This window comes from Sus scrofa, chromosome 16 (assembly GCF_000003025.6).
Source record: "Sus scrofa isolate TJ Tabasco breed Duroc chromosome 16, Sscrofa11.1, whole genome shotgun sequence".
NCBI lineage: Eukaryota > Metazoa > Chordata > Mammalia > Artiodactyla > Suidae > Sus > Sus scrofa.
In genome coordinates this window covers 20,349,000-20,372,775 of record NC_010458.4, presented here as the reverse complement: position 1 = coordinate 20,372,775, position 23,776 = coordinate 20,349,000, and the positions used below count along the sequence as shown (strand labels likewise).

At 46.1% G+C, this 23,776-nt stretch overlaps 1 protein-coding gene across 1 annotated transcript in view; it reads right to left on the bottom strand.

Moving 5' to 3' along the window:
- The window catches only part of RAI14 (retinoic acid induced 14), a 167,119-nt gene that overhangs the window by 63,071 nt on the left and 80,272 nt on the right, over positions 1–23,776 (bottom strand).

Here is a 23,776-nt window from a genome sequence, read left to right as displayed (position 1 = left end):
TACCCTGAAAGAGAATGTTCTCCCCTTCTCAACACTATCTACGGACAGGTCTCTAGGGTGGGCCTATGCTTCCTTGTGCCGAAGAATCTCCAGGCAATTCATGCGAAAGGCTTTGCCATGGACCACTTGCATGGTGATCCATGGAAGACACAGAGAAGATGCTGAAGAGTTAAATGCTAACAAGAGGGAACCATTTACAGGACTATACACTCTTCCATGGGCCCAGAAGTGTGCTCATATTTGTCTGCACTGATAGAACTGGGAAATCCAATAAAGACGGTGCCCTCTCAGAGAGCAAGGGAGGGTCTACCAGATGTCCCCAGCACTCCCCCTCCAACCCTGGCCTCCAGGCAGGACGTTTAGAGAAAGCCACAGGCTATGGTGGAGTAAAACAGGTGCAATCAACGTTCAAGTCAGCAATTTGGTTCTCTGAGAGGCTCAGGGCTGGACCCCGCCCATTTCTCAGGACTCTCTCCTTCCCCCACGGCCTTCACTGAGTCCAAGAAGGAGGTGGGTTTGAATGGAAATCAGAAGTCTATCCTCTAGGCTGTAGGAAGCCCAGAACTCTAGATGGACACCTACATGCCATGGACCTCAAGTCACACAAAAAACCTCTGTGCCTCAGTTGCCCAAGGCTTTGGACTAGAGGACCACTGTGATTCCTCTAAAGCTTAAAAGGTTTAATCTATACAATGCCCCAGACCAAACTCTGCTGGGAATTATTCTAGAACAGTATTGTCTGCAGTAACGGAAATGTTCTATATCTTCATTGTCCCAAATGGCAGCTACTGGGCCTGTGATTCTCAACCAGGGGTGACCCTGCCTCTCAGGGGACATGTGGCGACCTCTACAGGCAGTTTTGATTGTCAAGACTAGGGAGGGCTACAGCATCCAGGCTGCTAAATACCCTACAGTGCACAGGACAGCCCTCTCCCCTCAGCATGGAATCATCTGGCCCCAAATACCAATCTTGAATTAGCCACATGTGGCTCGTGAGCACTGGAAATGTGATCAGTGTGACTGAGGAACCACATTCTTCCTGTTAATTTCAGACTTCAAGGGCTACTCACCAGTGGCTATCATACAGAGCAGTGCAGCGTTACATGAGGGGCTCTAAATAATTTTTTTTTTTAAATGAGTTGCAACGTTTATTTCAGGTTCTCTCTTGTTTTTTTTTTTTTTTTCTTTTTTGCCACACAAGCAGTATGTGGGAATTCCTGGGCCAGGGATTGAACCTACGCCGCACAGCAGCAACAGAGCCAGCGTGAGACGCAGGAGCTAACCGCTAGCATCAGAAATCCTAAATAAATATTTTTTAACAAAGAACGAACGTGTCTGGGCCCATTCATTCACGCTTCTCCCACAGCAATCAGCTTCCGCACAAAGAAGACATTAGGTTAAACCAGACCTCCTACTGAAGGGGAACTTTTTTTTTTGTTTTTTTTTTTTTTTGTCATTTCTTGGGCCACTCCCACAGCATATGGAGGTTCCCAGGCTAGGGGTCCAATTGGGGCTGTAGCCACCGGCCTACACCACAGCCACAGCAATGCGGGATCCAAGCCGCGTCTGCAACCTACCCTACAGCTCACGGCAACGCCAGATCCTTAACCACTGAGCAAGGCCCGGGATCGAACCCGCAACCTCACAGTTCCTAGTCGGATTCGTTAACCACTGAGCCACGACAGGAACTCCTGGAAGGGGAACTTAATAAATATACTGCCCAAGGAACAAGCATTTGTTAGAGAACAGCAAGCTTTACTGAACAAGATGGACTAAGCACCAAGAAACAGACTGCAGCTTATATCCCCCAGACTACATTTTACAAGCTATAAAACAAAACAAAACAAAAAGTTTACTGAAGCCATTGAGGACCCTTTATTCCCACCTACATTATCCAAATGCTGCAGTATTAGTGTCGTCTTTTACGATCCTTCCCTAACTTAAACTGAGCAAATTAAAACTGGATTGGGAAGATCAAAAGGATATTACATCTCAGAGGACGTGAGTGAAAATGCTTAAGCAAAGAAAGCCCACATGAAAGGATTTTCCTTCTCAGTGCCTCTAAGGCACTCAGATCTTGCGTAGAGAAAAATCTGATTGCAGGGGCTCCCTAAAATTAGTTACACATGGATCCTTAGGGAGTTCAGTTTCCGTAGGACATAGCAAGAAAGAGTCCCCATCCAGTACTCATTGGAAGGCAAGGTCAATGGCATATCCCTCGAGGTCTAAAATTCTCTTTTACCTCTGTTGTCAAACCCAAGTCTGTGCACCAGTGCCCAGTTAGGCCAAACGAACCAAGACATCGGAGTCTGGAGCAGAGGAAGGTTAACCCACTGAGTGAGGCCAGGGATCGAACCCGCAACCTCATGGTTCCTAGTTGGATTCGTTAACCACTGAGCCACGACAGGAACTCTGAAAGGCAGTTTTTGGAGTGAGGGTGGTAGGGGTTGTGGCTTCCTTCTGATTGGCTGGTTGTGAGATAACACAGTGGTGTTCCAGGAATCCTCTACCTTCTGGTTCAGACCAGTCTGGCATCTCAGAAAGTAGTCGCCACCCTCCACCTGCGGTACACAACAGTCTGCGGTACAGATCAGACTGTTGTGTATGTTGCTTCAGGAGGAACTAGGACTGTTTTATTGCCAAACTACTGTTTCTTGACTGCTTTTCCTTTGCTCTGTACCCCTTCACTTCCCTGATTAGTAACTGCTTCAGTCTGCTCTTTGAAACTCAGGGAAGATCTAAGAGGCTGAAGCCTTTTTTCCTACACACAAGAAATGGGGGACACAGCAAGGCTTTTACACGTGGGAGCACCCTGCAGGGTCCTGCCATTTTTCAATCCCCTCTTTCCTGGGATGCTCCTCAATCCTGAGGGAAATAGGAAAGGACAAGAAAGGGAAGAAAGTTCTGCATAAAGAGGTTAATCAGAAATGTGGCAGAGGAACTGGGTTTTAGCAGGACTCAGTTTTATAATCTCTCCTCAGTGTAAGCCACAAGTTATTTTTCTCTTAGAGAAGAAGCAGCCAAGAGAACATGGCTGCCCACATACAAAAATTTAGTTAATAGGAGTTTCCATTGTGGCTCAGTGGTTAACGAATCCGACTAGTAACCATGAGGTTGTGGGTTCGATCCCGGGCCTTGCTCAGTGGGTTAGGGATCCAGCGTTGCCGTGAGCTGTGGTGTAGGTTGCAGACGAGCTCGGATCCCTGCATCACTGTGGTGTAGGCCGGTGGCTACAGCTCCGATTCAACCCCTAGCCTGGGAATCTCCATATGCCGTGGGAGCAGCCCAAGAAATGGTAAAAAGATAAAAAAACACCAAACCCCCCCAAAAAAACACATTTAGTTAATAAATGAAATGTACTTAATTAAATGTATTAACCCCAAAATTTGTCCATGGAGACAGTCCCTTTCTCTTCTTCAATGTAACTATTCTATCCAGTGCTATGTTCTATACCGGAAATGCCATGGCCAGTCACAAAATGGGACAAAATATGTATTTAGTAAACACTTTTCATGTCATTGCTCTTGGGAATCCAGAAGAAAATGCCTCTCTCCCCAGCTCCATCCTTCTGCTGAATGGTACAAATTGAAATCAAGCAACAAAAGGAAACTTCACAAGTTATCTTGGCCAATCTACTGTCCAAAGATAGGGCTGGTCAGTTAAATAGATCACGATATTGTGCTATAATAAGAAATATATATTTGGTTTTTGTCTGGCACAAAAGCATCTAAAGCCCCTGGAATTTCCTGAATGACAGGGCCCAGAGAAGCATCTTTTGTTATTCATAATCAGCCCCTTTCAACCACACTGAGTTTATGTAAATGAGGAGATGACAGATGGCCAGAATCCCCTATGGACTCTGGACAGGGACTAGTTATCAGAGGAATTAACCAGGTGATTAGAATAGGAACTCTCAGCTCCACTCCTCAACTTTAGGGCTGGGGGTTGAGTCAGTCACCAATGGCCAATGATTTCATGAATCACGCCTCTGTCATGGAAGGGGCCTAAAAATTCCTAAGGCACAGGGTTCCGAGAGAACTTCCAGGCTGGTGAAACACATCGAGGTGCTGGGAGGGTGGTGGTGCTGGAGATACACATACACACACCAGACCCTGCCCTATGCGTTTCTTCCATTTGGCTGTTCCTGACTTGTACCCTTTATAATAAACTGAGGATAGTAAACGAAGTGCCTTCTTGAGTTCTGTGGGCTGTTCGAGCAAATTATCAAACCTGATGAGGGGGTGTGGGAACCCTTGGACTTTACAGCTGGTCAATCATAAATAAGTTGGCCCGGGACTTCAAATTGGCATCTCAAGCGGGGGCAATCTTTGGGACTGAGACCTTAACCTGTGCTCTGATGCCAGCTACAGGTAGTAGTGTCAGAATGGAACTGAATCGCTGGACATCCAATTTTTTTGTTGGGAAAGTTAGAGAACTGGTTGTTGATACGAAGGACTCCGCCCCGGCTCCAAAATCTGGTGCTCTAAGCAGATAGGTTAGAGAAGCCCCAGAAAAAGAGACCAGGAATGGCTTTCTTGACATAAGCAAACCCATTTTGGCCTAAGCCCACGATCTGAGGCTGGCCACAATGCCTGCCCTTGAACAGGTCTCACTAATTACCTATCTCGAGGGAACAGTGCATTGAAGAATAGAGACAAGGCACTCAAATAGCAGTGCAGTGATAGAGCAGAGTCCTGGTCCCTCCACCAGGGGTATACATAATAATACAATCTCTGGGTTTTACAGAAACTAAGACCCCCTACCCAGGCGGCAGGTAGAATGGTGACGCTGACCCTCCTGGCTTCAACCAACTAAAGCTAGGACCCTATCAACCTTTGACCCAGACTCTACTGAATTCTCCTCTGCTCAAGCCCCTTCATGACCATACATGTACTTTCAGCTTAAAACTTCCCCAACTTTACTGTTGGGGAGACCCTGCTTTGGGAAAGATCCAGGGGTCTCCTTACGTGCTGCAATAAATACTTCTTTGACTTGGTCGAATCTATTGGCTCAACACCCACCAAGATGAGAATTCAGTTTTGGGATAAGTGTCCGAAGAGTTTGGGGTTTAGCAGTAGATCACAGGAGGGGTAAAGTGTGACATTTTTGCCGTAATGTTCCAAGTAATCCACTCAGATGCCGGCATCGAGGAAGGCTTCCTGAGACCACCATTGTGTCAATATCCCCTCTCGCTGCTTCCCACGGAAGCCCCTACTCTTGGGGCAGGCTCAGCTCTGCCTCCACACTGGGCACCTTGCCCCTTAGGACAGTGTTTCTAACCTATACGTGGGTTAAGCCCATATCACAAAAAAATAGAAAAAAAAAGTTTTAACCATCAAATGCAATGATGTTTAATAAGATTAAATGTTCTATGAAATTTCAGTTTATGTGTATACTGGGGGGGGGTGATATAAAATGTGTTTCTTGGAGCTCTCGTTGTGGTTAACGAATCTGACTAGGAACCATGAGGTTGCGGGTTCGATCCCTGGCCTTGCTCAGTGGGTTAAGGATCCAGAGTTGCCGTGAGCTGTGGCGTGGGTCGAAGACGCAGCTCGGATGCCGAGTTACTGTGGCTCTGGCATAGGCCCGTGGCTACAGCTCCCATTTGACCCCTAGCCTGGGAACCTCCATATGCCGAGGGAGTGACCCTAGAAAAGACAAAAAGAAAAATAAATAAATAAATAAAAATAAATAAAATGTGTTTCTTACTGGGAACCACAATTAAGACATGATGGGCGCCCTGCTTCAGAAAACCATCATCTCATCCCCTGCTAAAGCCCAGCTACCACCTTTCCTGGTGGCCTCTCTGGGCTTCTCTGCTCCCTCAGTTCCCAAGGGAGCCACCCACGCATCTCCACTGAAGCCCACAGTCTAGACTGGATAAAAACATCCTGTCCTGGCTTTTGTTCACCAGCTCAGTGTGTGCTCTGTCTCCCTGTCTTCGGCTCCCTCGAGGCACCGACTGCCTTTATTTCTTACTCTCGTGGTGCCGAGGAAATGCTCAGCATCTGATTTTAGTAGGAGCTTCTTCTTCTTGATTAGCCTGAATCTGACTTAGCAAATATTTCTTTTCATTTCTAAAACTCTTTCATCCTTTTGCAAACAACTACTTAATCATGTTTCAGGGTTTTTTTTGTTTTTTTTTTTTTTTTTTTCTTAAGAGCCTAAACAAATCCAGCTCCCTCAACTTTCCTACTCCATTAACTTCTTTCTCAGGCTAATTTTGCAAGATTTTAATCATGGGTACACTTTCTTCCAATCTTTTCCCCACCAAGGATTCATGCATTTTCCATTCATCTGGTGAACCCAGTGTCTCTCAGCCAGGGACCACCTGGGAACTAGTTAAATATGTAGACTCCCAGGCCCCAACCTGGAGAGTCCCAGCCCAGTGATCTGGGGTGGGGGGTGGGGAGAGAGCAGTGGACCCACCCAGGTTCAACGAGTGCTGTGATTCTCACTGAACGTTTGAGGACAACTGGAACCTATGTTAAGAATCAGCAGAGTTTACTTGAAAGGATTTTCTTCCACCACGAGGTGTGTTATTAAGGGCAAGGATAGGCGTTCCCACGTGGCACAGTGGAAATGAATCTGACTAGGAACATGCGGTTGCAGGTTCGATCCCTGGCCTCGCTCAGTGGGTTAAGGATCTTGCCCACAAAGGGCCTGGCACATAATAGACACCCAAAATGGTGATGACGATCAGGCTTGAATTAGGTGAGCCAGCACAGCTGGCTCCTTTTCTTGGTTCATGCTCTGAGAGTCTTTACAATTTAGGACTGATGGCCCGCTACCCTTTAATGCAGATAATGCATTAAATCTGCAAATTTTCTATGATGCGCCTTAAACAAAAATCACATTTTAAAGGGCTCTAGAGAAAACATTCACAGACATGAAATTAACTATTTTAGGGCCTATGGCTCACTTCTCGGAGACTGTTTAAACAGACGCTATTTCAACAGAGCAACTGGGCCACATTTGCAAGTTCAGGAAGCCATATGTTACGCTCTGGAGACATGTGTAATGTGTCAGCTCTGAAGGGCAGCATGTGGGAAACACAGATCTTACCTTCAATGTGGGCTCCAAACATTCCTGCTAATATATCACAAGTGGGATTTCCAAGGGTTGGCCTGTAAGTGTCCTATTCATCAAATCATTTCCAAATGACGCTCTCTTGCTTAAGAGCTTCCCTCCCCTTGCAGCTTGGCCTTCTGAAAGACCCGCCAGCCTCCTGTGAGGGTAGCAGACACTGTGTCAACCGTGTGATGAACGCTGGGGCTTTGGCAACTGGCAACGTCTGCCCTTGGCCAGACGTGGCATCATCTTCTTTTATTTTCGTTTAATCACTGGGAACTGAAAAACCAGTGGAAACTGAGTAGTCACAGGCATCTGGCTAGTGGGCAGGTCTGAGTTTTGGGATACACCAACCAAACCAAAATCATCCAGTGGCACAGGGCGATGCAGGAAGAGAAAGAGTTTCTTTGACTTTTAGGAAAGATGCTAAAACTCTAAGGATCAAAAATCCGCACGGCTTCTGTTGGATGGAGCTTGAGCAGCCATCTGGAGGCGTCTATTTGAGAGATTATCTTTGGAAACACTGCATTTCTCTCTCTAGTTTACGGAGAGTAGACTGTTTTGCCAAAATCATCAGTTAGGCTAGGATGGAAGTTAGACAAAGTAGACCGTGTTTTCACCACTGGGAAGGTTTCAGGTTTGTACCATCCAGGAAAAAAAAAAAAAAAACAGCACATACCTCATATTTTAAGACAGAGGCCAAAAAACCAGAAAATATCAAGGCCAGATGACATTTTTTTTTGCCCCTGTTGACTGTACCAGCCAGTACTTATCAGGTTCCTACCTACTAGGTACAAAGTAACGTTAAAAATTCTATAGATAGGACATTCACGTATCTGTTCATTCACTCTTGACGTACATACTTAGTGCCTCTGCATGAGTGGCATGGTCTTTACTGACTTTTCTATACGGGTTCAGAGGTAAAGCAGAACGATATGAGAAATATGCCAAGACAAGAAGCCATCAGAGTGGCAAAGGGGGTGAAACAGGGAATCCACACAATAAAAAGGAGGAACAAATCTCAGCTCGGAGGCAAGGAAGGCTTTTCGGCTGGATAATGAAGTAGACCTTGCCATGAGTAACGTGTACATTAATGGAGAGAAGACGCAACAATTGAAAAACCTAGATGTACTTAGTAGAGAGTGTAAATAGTGAATTGATTCAAGGGAGGCCTTCCAAGGCTGTTGTCTTGAGCGTCCACAGAAAACCTAGGAAATTACCCATATACCAGGACTCACTAAATCTCACAATTCTGTTTTGAACAAGCCCAGCAGTTTCATAAAGAGCTTTTCTACATCATGCCAGTCATTTCAGACCAACAAGGAAGCTCATCCAAAAATGTGCTCCCTTCTCCTTTCATTTTCATGTCAGATTATTCACACATGGAGGTTACAGGGTCTCTGCCAATTACCCCCAAATCTGTCAGCCTCCCCTTAATGAACTGTGTCAGTGATGGCCAAGGTCTTTTCCACAGAAACGCTGAATGCCGTGTCATGGACAGAATACATAATTATAAGCACCTCCATCCAGAGACAGCTGGTGCCCCTGCCTGACCCACTGCACAAACTACCCTTCCCACTGCTGCCTGCCCCCCCCACTCACTGCTAGTCACCAAGACCAGGCTACTTCCCCTGGCCAGGGTCTCCCATGTTTCTCTTCTACAGTATTTGGCAATTAATTAGTATTTCTAAAGTATCTTTAAAAGTCTGTCAACCTCTCACTGAACTGGGAGTTCCAGGGCATGGCCAGCGGCCAGCATCTGTCTTGTTCATCATAAAGCCTTGGCCCCTGGCCCACTGCCTGCCAGATGGTAGAGGCTCAGTTCAGAGCTGCATTGAACAGCTCTGTTTTTCTTCCTTCCACCTTGGAAGCCAGTTCTTGATTAACCCCTTCTCCACTGATGCATTTGTCTCAGTCTCCAAGGGCACAGAAAGGCTCCATGATCCTATCAAATTCCTTTCTTTGACTACACGGACCAGTGTTCAAACTTTATATTCCAAAACCATGTCACAGGAGGTAAAACCAGCCTCCAGATAAGTCTGGAAATGGGTAAAGCTGGCTTGACCTTTCAGGGAGAAAAGTGATTCCATCCAATTCAGTTGGGCCCAAGCACTCAACTATTTTATTTACATACATCAACCAGGTATATATGATATAAAAGTGTATCAGGTACTATGCAAAGTCCTAGAGATCAAAAGATGGAGATGACATAATGTTGACCCCGAAGGAGTTTACATACTTCTGGGGACAAAAGTACACCAAATAGCTGCTTACACTATCATCTGTCAGTGCTCAGCCAGCTCTGTGAAACTGAGTCCTCTAAAAGCCCAGAAAAGATACTATCAAAAGTAACTAAAAATGTATAGTTTTACTGAACTATACTATGGCTCCTACGTAATATTACATAAATATAATCATGTAAATGCTATAGAACATTATATAAATGTAGCAATACTACCTAATAATATTAATACCAATACAACTTAATATTAACAATAAGCCCACCATGGAGTCCCTGTCGTGGCTCAGTGGAAATGAACTTGAGTAGCATCCATGAGGACACGGGATCAATCCCCGGCCTCACTCAGTGGGTTAAGGATCTGGTGTTGCTGTGAGGTGTGGTGTAGGTCGCAGATGCTGGCTCGGATCTGGCATTGCTGTGGCTGTGGCATAGGCTGGCCACAGCTACAGCTGGCTACAGCTTCAATTAGACCCCTAACCTGGGAACCTCCATATGCCACGGGTGCGGCCCCAACAAGACAAAGCAAAACAAAACACCCATAAGCCCACAAGTAGGTACCACATCACTTCACAGATGAGGAAACTGAGGCACAGAGAGGTTAGGAAACTCTTGGTAAAGTTATTCTCGGTTCTCACAAGAGAAGAAAGTTAAAGCAGGTCAATTTAAAATGAAGGCACTTTTTAGGATGAGCAGGGTTAAGCGTGTTTACAGACTGAGACAAGTACAGGTATGAGGGGTGGGACACAGAAGTGAGGATTCGACCCAGGCGGAAGGCTGATCTCTGTCAACTAGAGTCTAGCTCTGCCTCTGAGAAAGAAGGAGGACGAGAAGGGCGAGGAGAGACACAGTGGGAGAGAGGACATCAGTTCATGTTTTATGGCTTCTGTTTCCTTCAGGAAGCAGGCGGTAAAGTGGGCAGGGCCAGTGGGGGGCTAAGGAGCCTGAAAAATGTTCCCAGTAGCCAGCCTTCCCAATAGCTCCTGGGGGAAGTAAGAAAGGAAACCCACTTGGAATGAGTAACGGGGTTTTCAAGCAGCCCTGAAGGTCCAGCTGAGAGCAGGAATTATAACTCCATAAAGAAGGCATTTAGTGGTGTCGGGTGATTTTTCACTAGAAGCGTTAGGTAGGATGGGAGCAAGGGGTGGGTAGCTTGATCCAGGACTGGAGACTGGAAAGACAGGGAGAGCAGAGATGCCAAGGTCAAGAGGACAGGAGATGCCAGCAGGTGGGTGTTTGGAATGACTGCGGCATCAGGGATGGATGACAGCAAAGTCAAGGGCAGAGTCCTATAGACCACAGGCAGGGTGTCTGATGAGTCATTTAGATGAATGTTAAGAGTTCCCAAAATGCTGGCAGAAAGGCAAAGTAGGAGCTAACAGCCAGAGAGCCCCCAAAGATGGTGAAGAGAGTGAGCTGAGGGTGGGCCAGCATAACCAAAAAGTGACTGTCAACAGAGCAAGGAGTGGGGAGGGTGCATGGTCCGTGGGTCGAGCCTTATAAAGAAATGGCTTTTGGCTGGGGTGTGGGATGGAGATCCTATAAAAATGGACTGTGATGATCACTGTACAACTACAAATGTAATAAATGCATTAATTAAAAAGAAAGAAAGAAGTGGCTTCCCACCACTGACTGAGTTTCTACCGTGTGCTGTGCCTGTCGAGCTGCCCTCAGGAACAGATTCCATTTACGTCGCTCTAAGAACCAACATTGGCTTTCGAAGGGCGTCCCTACAAAACTCACGCCCCCACCACCACCCGAACCCCAGAATGTGATCTTACGTTGGAAAGAGGGTCTTTGCACCTGTAACCCAGTTAAGAGGAGGTTTTTCTGGATGAGGGTGGGGCCCAAGTCCAGCGACTGGTGGAGGAAACGGGAAGGAGGCTGTGTGCTGACAGATGCAGAGGCTGGAGTCTCGCTGCATTAACCGAGGAAGGCTGGCAACCAGCAGAAGCTCGAAGAGGTGAGGAAAGATTCTTCCCTAGAGCCTTTGCAGGGAGTAGGGCCCTGCTGCCACCTTCATTTGGGGCTTTAAGCCTCTGGACCTGCGAGACAACACATTTCTGTTGTTTTAAACCACTCGGTTTATGGCCGTTCAGTACGGCCGCTCTAGGAAATTAATACACCATCGTCGTTTTACTGATGAGGAAACCAACTGATGAGAAAATACAAGTATCTTGCCCAAAGTTACAAGGCCAGTAAGTGGAAGAATCAGGATTCGAACCCCAGACCTTCGTACCTTTTCCACCGCACAGTCCTGCCCCTCACACATGATCAAGGCAGGAAGGAAGAGGAAGACCAGGCAAGAAGGCAGCCGGCAGCGGCATTTACCACGTGAGGTAGAAGAACAGACTGCAGTCTGGGGGAACTGAGACTGGAAACTCTGAGCTCTAAGTCCCATCTATTCATTCATTCATTCATTTTGCTTTTTAGGGCTGCACCTGCGGCATATGGAAGTTCCTGGGCTGGGGGTCAAATCAGAGCTGCAGCTGCCAGCCTATACCACAGCCACAGCCGCAGCCACAACAACGCGGGATCCAAGCTGCATCCATGACCTACACCACAGCTCACGACAACACCGGATCCTTGACCCCCTGAGCGAGGCCAGGGATCAAACCCACATCCTCACAGACACTTGTGGGGTTAGTTATCACTGAGCCACAAGGGGAACTCCCTCTTAGCAGGAACCACACCTAAAGCAAACTCAATGTGATATATGGAATTTATAGTCATCCAAAAGCATTTAAAGTGTTATTTACAAGCATGTTCACAGTTAAGTCCTCTGAGTAGTAAGCTCTTACATATATTTATGTATCATATATAAATGAGATTTGATTTACTCAAAGAAATGCTCCCTGCCTAAAGGGAGAGACATGTAACAATGAGTATCCAAAGGTCTGAGCAAGGCTTTTCTTGCACACAGACAGGACACTTGGGGACGTAACTGGCTATAATCCAAGCGCATGCCACAAGAATTTTTGGCATGTATTCGAGCCTAATAGGCAGCTACAACCCCTGAGCTCTGCTCTTTACCCAAGGGGCACAATATAGATTTCATATGAAGTATCCAGATGGAATGATTTCATCCACAAAGTCTTCAGCCAAATGCTTGAGTGTACTTTAAGTGTCCAAATGGTCAGAGCAGGGGATCAGGGTGGTCTCTTGACCAGGCATTATGCCTAGATAGGTGTTAACTGATTACCAAGGGACAAAATGACAGCTAAAGAAATCTACAAGCAATGGAAACAGTCTTTGAAGTTACAAATTCTTTTTTTTTTCTTTTTGTCTTTTTGCCTTTTCTAGGGCCGCTCCCACAGCATATGGAGGTTCCCAGGCCAGGGGTGGAATCGGAGCCATAGCCACCGGCCTACGCCAGAGCCACAGCAACTCGGGATCCAAGCTGCATCTGCGACCTACACCACAGCTCACGGCTCAACCCACTGAGCAAGGCCAGGAACCGAACCCGCAACCTTATAGTTCCTAGTCAGATTCGTTAGCCACTGCGCCACGACAGGAACTCCTGAAGTTACAAATTCTCTAAGAGATCAGCCTGCTCTGCATTTTCTGCTGCCCCACCCCCTTCCCTTCACCCCATCCCCATCCCCCATATATGCTCTCCCTTTTGGAACTGGTCAGTTCAACAGGTGTAAGCTGGAATCTTCAATGGGGGTAGGTGGCGATCCCAGGACCAGGACATTGCCAATGACTCCCTTTCTTGACTGGGGACTAAGAGAACATCTGAGGACCCAAAGTTTAGGGTGGGAGGCCAAGGCAACCCCCCTAACCCTAGCCATGTGTATGTAAGTCATAAGTGACTACAGTGAGTCAAATAATGCCCCCCATTCATGTCCACTAGAACCTCAGACTGTGACTTTAACTGAAAATGGGATTTTGAGGGAGTTCCCATTGTGGCTCGGTGGGTTAGGAGCCTGACTAGTATCCACAAGGATGCAGGTTCAATCCCTGGCCTCATTCAGTGCATTAAGGATCTGGCGTTGCCGTGAGCTGCGGTGTAGGTCACAGATGTGGCTGGGATCCCATGTTGCTGTGGCTGTGGTGTACACCAGCAGCTACAGTTCCAATTCGACCCCTAGCCTGGGAACTTTGATATGCTGTGGGTGCAGCCTCCCACCCAAAAAAAAGAAGAAAGAAAAATAGGATTCTGAGATAAACATGGGCCCCAAATCCAATGACTGGTATCCTTACAAGAAGTGAGGACAGAGACATGGGGAAGAAGGCGATGTGAGGATGGAGGCAGAGGCTAAAGTGATGTGTCTCCCAGCAGAGGACGCCAAACACTGCCAGTGGTCAGTGGATGTTAGGAGAGGGCCATGGTCCAGTCTCTCCATCACAACCCCGGGATGGAACCGACCCTGCCTATGCCTTGATTTTGGACTTCTGGCTTCCTGAACTGTCAGAGAATAAACTTCTGTTGTTTTAAGCCCCCCAGTGTGTGGCAGCCCGAGGAATCTAAGAGATGACACACGGAAAGAGCGCTGCTCAACCAGCACAGAATGGCCTGCCAAGGACTCCATCCCCACTGACGGTGGGTCTGCAGCAACTGTCCCAGGAGGACCCATGGATGACACTGATTTGGTTCCTGTTTGTTCACAGTCACCAAGTTGTGGACACAAGAATGGTGAGCCTGCAGTCAGGTGACCGTGTGAAGCATCTACCTCAAGCCTGCTGGGACTGCCACATTTTTAAAAACCCACGTCTCTTAAGTTTTCCAAAATTTTTAGAGGAAAAAACACATCATGATTAAAACAGAAAATAACGGGGGAGTTCCCATTGTGGCACAGCGGTAACAAACCCGACTAGTATCCATGAGGATGTGGATTCGATCCCTGGCCCTACTCAGTGGGTTAAGGATCTGGTGTTGCCATGAGCTGTGGTGTAGGTCGCAGACTCAGCTCAGATCCCGCATTGCTGTAGCTGTGGTGTAGGCCAGCAGCTGTAGCTCCAATTAGACCCCTAGCCTGGGAACCTCCATATGCCACAGGAGAGCCCCCCCCCAAAAAAATTAAAAAGGCAATCAGGATGCACCCCCCACCCCTCCACCCCCCCAGAGAGAAAATGACCTGAATCCAATCACTCCCCCTCCTTTCGATGAGGCCCTTGTCTTGATTCCTAGGCCTTGGTTAGTGGGAAGTTCACCTGTGATATTGTGATTTATAATGAGAAATATGTATCTGATTTCCACCCCTGTTTCTGTTACAGAGCTCCTAAAGTCCTTGGAATTTTCTAAGTAGTGAAAGCACACACACACAAAAAAAAGTGTCTTTCGCTATATTAATGAGGTGACTTTTGGACCACAGCTAAGGATGGGGGCTGGGTGCCAGGAGAAACAACCCTGAGATTAGAGAGCTGGAACTTTCAGTTCCACCTCCCTGACCTCAGGGGAGGGGGAAAGGGCTGGAAGTTTAATCACCTGCCAAGGGCAAATGGTTTCACCAGGCATGCCTATATAAAGAGGCCTCCACAAGCCCTGAAAGGGTAGGGTTGGAGAGCCCCCAGGTTAGTGAACATGCGTATATGCAGAGAGGGCATGCACGCTCCAGGCCTGTACCCCATACCTTACCCTATGTGTGCCTTCCATCTGGCTGATTCTAAGTTACATCCTTTTATAAGAAACCAGAAATCTAGGAAATAGAATGTCTCTGAGTTCTATGAGCTGCTCCAGCAAGATCATCAAACCCAAAGCGGAGGTCACAGGAACCTCTGATTCATGGTCAGGTGGTCAAAAGTACAGGTGACGACTGGGACTTGGGAATGGCATCTCAAGTGGGGTCAGGCTGGTGGGACAGAGTCCTTAATCTGCGGAATCTGTTATCTCCGGGTAGATTCTGTCAAAACTGGGTGGAACAACAGGACACCCTGCTGGCGTCGGAGGACTGCTGGAAAGGGTGTGGAAAACCCCATATTTTATACATGGTACTAGAATCATATTACCAGTCAGGCCAGAGACCCTGGCTCTTCTCTCCCTCCACCTCTCCGGCGAACTGCTTCTACAGTTTCCCTTGCATTGACTTCTTTTCCATCCTACAGTCAAGGCCTTTTTCTTGGGGTGGGAGGTGGTGAAGGGGAGGCTGCACCCACGGCACACAGAAGCTCCAAGACCAAGGATTGAACCTGCACACAGCAGTGACCTGAGCCACAGCTGTGACGATGCCAGATCCTCAACCCACAGAGCCACCAGGCAACTCTATCAATGCCTTTAATTTATCCAGTTCAGTTCAACAAACACCTTTCTGGTTCCTGCTTTTGCCAGGCATCATGCTGGACACTTTAGATGGGCCCTCTTTGCCAAGTTCCTGGGCACACTGTCAGGTACAGACACTCAGAGAACCAGGGGGTTCTGACACTGCTGGCTGTTTATCTGGGACACTCCAATTGCCCTTAACTGGCCTCTCTACTGCCAGTCCAGTCCCTCACCCACCCCCGGTCCTCCCTTCTTCCAGGCCAACTTCTCTGATGGTTACATGTTTTTGCCTACCGCTCCTACCCACTTCTTTATACACAATGTCCATGGCTGCCAAAACCAACAAGGGACCCCATAAGCTAAAGCGCCCTTCCAAATACACATACCCATTTCTGAATCCAGTTTCAGACTGTCAGTTCCACTTTGCCCAGCTCTCCCTCTGGCCTCTGCCACCCCCCAGAGAGAAAATGACCTGAATCCAATCACTCCCCTCCTTCGGATGAGACCCTTGTCTTGATTCCTAGGCCTTGGTTAGTGGGAAGTTCACCTGTGATATTGTGATTTATAATGAGAAATATGTATCTGATTTCCACCCCTGTTTCTGTTACAGAGCTCCTAAAGTCCTTGGAATTTTCTAAGGACTCTCTGCTCTCGCCGAGCTCTTGGGCTCCAGAATCCAAGTTATTCTTTCCCCTTCTATATGAAACCACTCAAGTAATTTTCCTCTCTTATTTTTATCTTACCATCTCTTTCTGCCAAGGAGGCACAGAGCTGCTCCCTGCCTTCCTTGGAATGAAGTTTCACACCAGCATTCAAAGTATATGGTTTTCCCATTTCATGTCTTACAGAGAGAGACGATACAGCGTAGGCTAAGAGCTTGGATTCCGGGTTCCTGGGTCCAAACTCTGGCTCTGCCACTTACAAAACTGTGTGGCCTGGAAAAGTCTTTTAACTCCCTCTGTCTCATCTTCTAGTTTATAAATGAGGAAACTAAAGGCACACTGAAAAATACTTGACTCCCCAAGCAGATTGTACCTGATGGCGGAAAGCTTTGTATTCTTCCATAGTGCCCCTTCTGGCAGTTAACCAGATATTTTTTAATGAATCAATACACTAAAATAAACCTTCTCCAGTTTGGAGGGAACATTCCAGTGCTCCAACTCATAGCTACCATTCCAAATTTCTAGCTAGCCTGCAACTGGGTTTGGAAGCCTCAAAAGCCAGAAAGTGACTTAAATAATCAAAACCCTACACACACATAAGCATGTGGTCTCATGTTATCAGAGGTTAATTTTAAACCGTCTGGACATTTTAATATATTGGAGGCAAGAGATACCACTGATTTATTTATACCGAAATTCCTGTAGTTCTCAAGAAAGGGCATATCTGTTATAGCCTTTCTACACTCCAATAATAGCCAACCCCAAATAAACTCCAATATCCACCCACAGGGGAAAAATCTGGCTCCAAGAAATGATTTCTCCCTGACGTCTAAAGGCAGAGAGCAGTGTTTTAAGAGCACAAGACGAGGCGCCGTGATATTCATCATGCATTCGCTCTTGCTGAGGCTTCCAGACAGCTCTCCTGCTCCACTGGCTCCCTCGCCCCTCAAGACCAAAGGCCCCCCCAAAGGGAAGCCTGACAAGACCTAACCCTAAACTGCATGTTTTTTAACAAGAGCTACAAGCCAAAACCAAGGACACTGACAGCTACCGAGGACCCTGGAAAACTCATGGAGGTTCCCATCTGCAAAGCCTCATTCATTATCCTTTTAGAGCCCACAAGGGAGTCCCAGGAAAAAGGGCTTATCTTCAAGTTTTATGATTCAGCTAAGATGCCAAGTGCCAAGTAAACAGACCAAGATCACCAAAAGAGGGAAAATCACCAGAAGATGATGTTGTTACTACAGACACTGAGGAAGTGACCAGCCCTCACAATTCTCCCAAGACACTCTCTCGCCTTCACCGCAACTATTCAAACGTTATTATCTTGACATTTGCATCTTGATGCCAGAATCACCAAACGAGGGGAAACAGTTATGCAATACTGCAAGTCTCGTGTATGGTCTTGGGTCCTAATTGAGATGTCAGGAACCTGCGGTTTGAACATACACATTGGAAATGCAGGCGTCGACGGATAAAACATTGACATCAAAAATAAACAACACGGATGCTCTTGAAATTCTGAAGGTCCATTTTCCGAGGCATGTTACACGCAATTTATTATCACTCACGGTCCACGTCTACTGAAAGTCACTTGGTATTCATCTGCTGGGGTCCCATAGATCGGTAAGTTCAAGGGCAGGGGCTGCAGCTTTTACACCTGTATCCCAGGAACCTGGCGCCAGGATGACATATGCAGTGATGAATAAACGCTGCTCAAGTGAATGAATATTTGCATGAGTAAAAGACTCCAGCTAAGCACTGGGCTTTTTAAAAGACAATAATGTGGCTACTAAAAATACTGAGGAAGCAGCCAGCTCTCATGATTCTCCTAAGACAATCTTTTGTCGTCACTGCTATTATGTAAATGTTAACATTTCTGACATTTTCCCTGCTCTGCCTGGCATCAACGGACTCCCTTTTATTTATGCTAATAACTCCAAACTCCTCACACTATCAGACCACCAATTTCATGCCCTGTTATTGGAACTGATGTAGTGCTTTAAAGCATGGACCCAGGAGTTCCTGCTGTGGCACAATGGGTTACGGTCCCTGGCCAAGTACAGTGGGTTAAGGATTGGCATAACTCGCACTTGCAGCTTGGGTTCGATCTCTGGCCCAGGAATTTCCATGTGCTGGGGGGTGGGGGAGAGGCAAACAAACAGAAGCCAGACTAGCTGGGGTCACAGACCAGTTCTGGCACCGCGACCTTGGCCAAGTTCCTGAACTCCAGTGTGCCTCGATTGTAAAATAAATAAAATAAGAGTCACTTCTACCAGAGCGTAGTTATGAGAATTAAGTGAATCAAATATTTGCAAGACATTCGGAACAGGGTCTGGCGCAGAGTAAGCATTCGGTTCGTGTCAGCTAATGCGGTTCTTAGTCACACTCCTAAGGGAATGCCCTGTTAGTTGGAACAGTTCTCTCCTCTAGGATTACTGGCTGGTGTTCACATGCACATTACATTCCCATGGCCAATCCCGGATTGATAGCTGGCTAAAGCACAGATGAGATCCTCTGCAGATGGTCCCCAAGGCTCGAAGCTCCAGCTGCAACTCTCAGCTAAGTTCCTAAAGTGGTCTGGACCTCAGGAAAATTCATCAATGTCTTAAAATACCTTGAAGGAGTTATCGGAGGCCCATTACAATGAACTGCAGAAGCCAGAATTAAGGGAAAACTAGGGAGTTCCCATTGTGGCTCGGCAGTAACAAACCCTACTGGTATCCGTGAAGGTTTGATCCTGGCCTTGCTCAGTGGATTATGAATCTGGTGTTGCCATGAGCTGTGGTGTACGCTGCAGACACAGCTCGGGACTGGGGTGGCTGTGGCGTGGGCCAGAAGCTGCAGCTCCAATCCCACCCCTAGCCTGGGAACCTCCATAAGGTGCAGGTGAGCCCTAAAAAAATTTTAAAATAAAAAAAATAACTTAGGGGAAAACTTGTTCCTGCACAGGAAACTATAGAAAGATGATACCCATAAGCCAGAAATGTCAGGGAATTTCTTGGAGTTTTAGGTCAGATGGGACAAGTCTGAAGAAAGGCCACCTGACCCATGAGGACAACAAGCTGCCCTCTTGCCTGCCAGGAAGATGCCTAGAAGAGACCCCAACAAACTCCATTCACGGTGCCTAATTCAGAGGGAGAAAGTGTGATAGGGTGACCACGCAGTGTCACCACAAAGTGCACCACAGGCCAACAGGACACTTAAAAAACATGGGAGGCCACCAGTGGCAGGCACATGTGGCCAGTGCTGAAGGCAGACAACCGCGCTCAGCCCAGAAGGGGGCGCTGCCTGAGTGGATTCCAGGCTGCCCCTGACACTGAACCCTGGCACTGACCAGAGCTTCTTCACGCAGTCGCCTCAGATTCATTCACTCCTCAGGCTGCTGGGCTTCTGAAACCGCCAAGAGCAGAATGACATCTGGAGATTCCTTTCTACTTGTTTTTCAGATCAAACTATATGAACAGGAATCCTATAACATCCGTTAGGACCCCTCTCTTCCCTCAATTCTAGAGGATCAGAGCCCTCCTTCTAGAGCTAATAGCTGCCGGAAACTGCACAGGTCCCAGGAACAGCTCCAGCAAGCCCCAAAGAGGTGAATTTCTTTGAGAAATCAGAGCACATTTGTTCCTGTGAGAAAGAATTACTCTCTAAGAAACCGGAGAGGTTTTCTAATGTGCGCTTTTAACTAAAATCAGGAGAAAAACATGTCTACGAAGCTGCTCCACAGAACAATCTGGAATCAAAGATGACAGCATGGAGATGCCAAATTTACAATGTGTTGGAAACAGTGAAGTGTAGACTGAGGAGTCTAGGAAATTTAAAGTAAAAGACACATTGAGTTTTGAAAGGACAAGAAAAAAGACAATACAAAGGAGAGGAAGAAAGAGGTGAAAAATGGATCAAGGCAATATATGATATAGAAATCTAAGCAAAATTAAGACAAAAAATTAATTTAAAAAAAGTTGGGGAGTTCCTGTTGTGGCTCAGCAGTTAACAAACCCAACTAGTATCCAGTAAGGATGCGGGTTTGATCCCTGGTCTCGCTCATTGGGTTAAGGATCCCACTGTGGCTGTGGTGTAGCCAGCAGCTACAGCTCTGATTCACCCCCTAAGTTGGAAACATCCATATGCCACGGATGCAGCCCCCCAAAAAAGAGCTCTTAAAAATAAATTTAAAAGAAGGTTGGAGCTCCCTGGTGGCTCAGTGGGTTATGGATCTGGGATCTGGCGCTGTCACTGCTGTGGTTCAGGTCACTGCTGAGGAATAGGCTTGAACCCTGGCCTGAGAACTTTTGCATGCCATGGGAGTGAGAAAAAGAAAAAAACCTGAGCTAAAGAAAAGCTTTTCTATAAATTTAAGTGACTCTCAAAGTTATAGCTAGAATTAGTGAGAGGAGAGTAGGCGGAAAGAGACCACCAGTATCTTGAAACACATTTTGTTGAAATTTTAATTTAAAGGATGAAGAAAAACCATTCCATACAACACTGTAAAATCAACTATACTTTTTTTTTTTTTTGGGGTCTTTTTGTCTTTTTACAGCTGCACCCGTGGCATATGGAGATTCCCAGGCTAGGGCTCAATCAGAGCTGCCAGCCTACACTTTAGCCACAGCAATGCCAGATGCGAGCCACATCTGTGACCTACAACACAGTGCATGGCAACGCCGGATCCTTAACCCACTTAGCGAGGCCAGGGATCGAACCCACAACCTCATGGTTCTTAGTTGGATTCATTTCTGCTGTGCCATGATGGGAACTCCTAAATCAACTATACTTTAACATAGCTCGATAGGTAGGTAGGTAGAAAGAAAAAAAAATGCTCCTGGTGTCCCAAGTAGAAAACAGGTTATTTTCAAAGTCTCCCCAAATCAGGCTGGCTCAGCTTTCTCAAAACTCTAAACACCAGCGGCAGTGGCCATCACCAGTTTTTCAAGAGGAACCAAGCATCACACCGCAGGTCTGACAAACAGTCCTTCTGCTGTGCGGAAAACAGAAACTCATTCTCAGATACCCAGAGTGGCAGGGCACCCTTACAAATGCTCAGAGTTTTCAAAGCCATGGTCCACGTGAGCAAGAAATGAACCGAAATAAGAAACCCCAAATCTAGAAGATTTAATTAACATAAATGTTGTGTAGCAAAAGGAAGAAAACTGCTACTGTGGCTATAAAACAATGCAGATGTCAATCATCTTTGAACTTGAAAGCGAGGTTGCAATGTTGATTGCCATCACTCAACAGCAAACCTTTGGACTGGACAAAGTTCAAGACACCATCTTTTCCTCCAATATACTCTTTACCTAAATAGCTGCTGGAGATGGTGATCTTGGAAGGAACAGATATTCATTCAGGTAACCGCATGATTCCCCACAGTGCTTCTAAAAACCAAACCCGAGTTCCCATCATGGCTCAGTGGTTAACAAACCCGACTAGTATCCATGAGGACTTGAGTTCGATCCCTGGCCTCACTCAGTGGGTTAAGGATCTGGGGTTGCCGTGAGCTGCGGTGTAGGTCGCAGACGAGGTGCAGATTCCAAGTTGCTGTGGCTGTGGCGTAGGCTGGCAGCTACAGCTCCAATTTGACCCCTGGCCTGGGTATCTTCATATGCCTCGGGTGCGCCCTTAAAAGACAGAAAAGACCAAATAAATAAGTAAATAAATAAAATAAAAAAACAAACCTTTCTCCAGATCTGCCTCCAAAATTTTATGCTAATTAGTACTACTTTCCTCGTCAAAAATCTTTCAAGCCCAGCTTAAATGCCACCACTTTTACCCCCAGCACATCCTGCACTAGTATTAGAATTACGTGTGTGCCTCTCTTACCTCTGAATTGTGCTATTAGAATCCTGACCATACCAATTATAGTACTAAGACATAGATAGAGAGGATTCTATGGGTTTACTTTAGATAATAAAGTAAAATATGGTGACCATTAAAGACCATTCTTACAAAGTTTTCTTGTAACACCAATGAATTTCTGTGCCTTTTCTGTCATCTCAATGTATTCAAACCCACACTGGAGAGTCTTTTATGAAAATGCTGTCATTTCACCTGAATTTCAATCTACTTAATCCAAAGCCTTTCCAAGGTGTGTCCATACAATGGCACATTAGGCCAGTTTAGCATCCAAAATACCTGCCTTTTTCTCAGATATCAATATACTTATACTCCAGCTCTGCACCTCCTCTCACCTGCAGAAAAGGTTAAAAATCACCTTCTTCAGAGAGTTGCTTTGAGGGCTAAATAGGATATGCCTGAAAACACACAGTAGATGTGCTTTGCACATATTAAGTGCTGAGCAAATGTCTGCTGTTGTCACGACCATCTGTATCATGTACCATGTACGGTGCTGGGCTTGGGGGGGGGGCCCGCAGGAAATCGGACCCAGAGCCGGGTTCCTAACCCACAGAGCTTACAGGCTGATGCCCAAGGAGACCTGCATCAAGAGATGCAGACCTGTGATGCAACACTCCTCTGCATGCTAAAGCCCCATTCTAATTTATTAAGCCCTAGGCACTGAAATAAACCCAGTGGAATTAATTTCCCTGAAACACTCCAGTGATTCCAATAAATTACACAACAGTCACGATAGAAGACAAATAGCATTTGGAGGCTCTTTCTACGAGTTAAGAGTGTTCACATTTTCCTGTCTTCAAAATGAAAGCTACAACATAATTTTTAAAGTTACTTGTACAATTTATATTGTAAGAAAGGCATTTTTCCAAATCACCATATGCCTTCATGAATGCCAAATAATATTTAGGACATTGAGTTGTTGAAATATAAGCCAGATCATGGAATGAAGTAATCGTTATCAGGCCAAGAAAGAGAAAAAAAATGTTAGTCCATTTTTTTCTGAAGCCTTAAAGTTCTGAAATTATAAGAACTATATAAATTCTTCAGTAATGATGGGTGTAGGCCACGTAAAAGATAAAAAGAGCTGATACAAGCGCATATTTTAGTTTCTCATTAAGCTAAGAGTACAATTCCTTTAAAAACATTTGAATACATGTAAGCAAGATTCACTGCAGAAAAGTTAAACTACAGAGAATTTAAAAGAATTTATACTCACTTTGAATTCTATCATTCAAGAATAATAAACCTGTTAAATCTTTATACCTGTTCCTTATTCTTTTTTAATACATAAAACAAATATTTTGTTCTATGACCTGCTTTTCTTACCAGGGTAATATAAATTGAACACTTTCCCATATCCATAGCAAACTACAGCAAAAGTTTTGTACCACCAAAATGGTAATGACTGCCTAGGTTGTTACCAGGTTTTCTTTTTTTTGATCCTTTTAGGGCTGCACCCGAGGCACATGGAGGTTCCCAGGCTAGGGGTCCAATTGGAGCTGTTGCCGCCGGCCTACGCCACAGCCACAGCCACACCTTATCCTTAACCCACTCATCGAGGCCAGGGATCAAACCCGCATCCTCATGGATGCTAGTCGGGTTCGCTAACTGCCGAGCCACGATGGGAACTCCCTGTCACCAGGTTTTCATGGCTATAAACAGCTCTGCCTTGAACATCTTTGAACACTCATATCTCTATAGTATGTGTGATTTCAAGAGTAAATGAAATAAGGCACAAATCCTGCT